The sequence below is a fragment of the Rhinopithecus bieti genome, unplaced genomic scaffold (assembly GCF_001698545.2).
Source record: "Rhinopithecus bieti isolate Rb0 unplaced genomic scaffold, ASM169854v2 scaffold_17184, whole genome shotgun sequence".
Classification (NCBI taxonomy): domain Eukaryota; kingdom Metazoa; phylum Chordata; class Mammalia; order Primates; family Cercopithecidae; genus Rhinopithecus; species Rhinopithecus bieti.
The window spans coordinates 790,018-792,276 of record NW_016809106.1 but is presented as its reverse complement, the minus strand read 5'-3'; the positions used below and the strand labels follow the sequence as shown (position 1 = coordinate 792,276).

The 2,259-nt window shown below is 45.9% G+C and overlaps 1 pseudogene; it reads left to right on the top strand.

Annotated features, from left to right (window-relative positions):
- Window positions 1-718: 718 nt before the first annotated feature.
- On the top strand, window positions 719-2,008 carry LOC108539673 (DNA (cytosine-5)-methyltransferase 3A pseudogene; annotated as a pseudogene).
- The last annotated feature ends 251 nt before the right edge of the window (window positions 2,009-2,259 follow it).

Here is a 2,259-nt window from a genome sequence, read left to right as displayed (position 1 = left end):
GTCATGTATCTAAATTGTGCCTTGGTTTTTCTCAATATATCTGCCCACTGAAGGAGACAAGGAACTTAATAAAAGTTACATTCTTTTGTATCCATATATTTCCCCTCTTTCTTTCTGCTTTGATGTTATTTATATGAAATCAATAATTCTAAATCGATTATTTTTTCACAAATATCTTTTATATGATTCAACAATTATATAATTATTTGAAAACCTGTGCTTGTTGACTTCAAATTTATCAGCTTGTCTTCATTTCCGTCTTACTGGGGTTAAAACCTATAGAAATTTTTTGGAGGTGATCTAGGAGCAATACATTTTAGTCCTTTCATTCAAGAAAATGTTTATTTTCATATTTGAATTATTATTTATCTATGAACATAATTATATGTTCTAATTTATTTTTTTCTAGCATATATATGTTTAATATGTAAATTAACTTTCTCCAATATATGTAACAGAATGCATATATCCTTCAGTATATATAAAGTTAATATATATCAGACAAGTTAGTTCAGTTCAGACAAAGATGATGCCTTATTCAATAAATATTGCTAACAGAAAAGACTTATTCAAAGTAGATGAAATTGTATCTATTTCACACCATAGAAAAAAATGAAGTCCAAATAAATTGAACATTTAAATGTAGCCTATAAAATAATACAGATCTTGACACCTGAGTGCGATTGCAGAAGGGCTGCACCTGGCCTCATGGGCTGAGAAGAAAGCCAAGGTCACTGCAGGAATGAATGCTGTGGAAGAAAATCAGGGGCCTGGGGAGTCTCAGAAGGTGGAGGAGGCCAGCCCTCCTGCTGTGCAGCAGCACACTCACCCCGCATCCCCCACTGCGGCTACCACACCTGAGCCCTTGGGCGTCAATGCTGGGGACAAGAACGCCACCAAAGCAGGCGATCATGAGCCGGAGTACGAGGACGGCCAGGGCTTTGGCATTGGGGAGCTGGTGCAGGGGAAACTGCGGGGCTTCTCCTGGTGGCCAGGCCGCATTGTGTCTTGGTGGATGACGGGCCGGAGCCGAGCAGCTGAAGGCACCCGCTGGGTCATGTGGTTCGGAGACGGCAAATTCTCAGTGGTGTGTGGTGAGAAGCTGATGCTGCTGAGCTCGCTTTGCAGTGCTTTCCATCAGGCCACGTGAAACAAGGAACCCATGTACCGCAAAGCCATCTACGAGGTCCTGCAGGTGGCCAGCAGCCGTGCGGGGAAACTCTTCCCAGTTTGCCACGACAGCGACGAGAGTGACACTGCCAAGGCTGTGGAGGTGCAGAACAAGCAGATGATTGAATGTGCCCTGGGAGACTTCTAGCCCTCTGGCCCCGAGGGCCTGGAGCCACCAGAAGAGGAGAAGAATCCCTACAAAGAAGTGTACACGGACATGTGGGTGGAATCTGAGGCAGCCGCCTATGCACCACCTCCACCAGCCAAAAAGCCCCGGAAGAGCACGACGGAAAAGTTCAAAGTCAAGGAGATTATTGATGAGCGCACAAGAGAGTGGCTGGTGTATGAGGTGCAGCAGAAGTGCCGGAACATGGAGGACATTTGCATCTCCTGTGGGAGCCTCAACGTCACCCTGGAACACCGCCTCTTCATTGGAGGAGTGTACCAAAACTGCGAGAACTGCTTTCTGGAGTGTGCATACCGGTACGACGACTGCTACCAGTCCTTCTGCACCATCTGCTGCGGGGGCCGCGAGTTGCTCATGTGTGGAAATAGCAACTGCTGCAGGTGCTTTTGCGTGGAGTGTGTGGACCTCTTGGTGGGGCCTGGGGCTGCCCAGGGGGCCATTAAGGAAGACCCCTGGAATTGCGACATGATGTGCGGGCACAAGGGCACCTACGCGCTGCTGCGGCGGCGAGACGACTGGCCCTCCTGGCTCCAGATGCTCTTCGCTAATAACCACGACCGGGAATTTGACCCTCCAAAGGTTTACCCACCTGTCCCAGCTGAGAATAGGAAGCCCATCCGGGTGCTGTCTCTCAGGACCCTGCATCAATAAGGAGCTCTTATCATCATCACTGACCCTAAGGAGAGGCAATAAGGCCTTGAATAATTTCATGCAAAGTGCCAGTTATTTAAGTCATGGTAATTAGAAGTAAACTTGGAAATTATTAAATTTTTCAAGTGTAGAAAATTGTAAGTTCTCAAATTACCAACTGATCCAAATATTTTTTTCTACCAAAAGAAACACTCGTGCATTTAAGAACTATTACTGTACTCAGAAGTGTAGATTTTAACAGATACTCATCA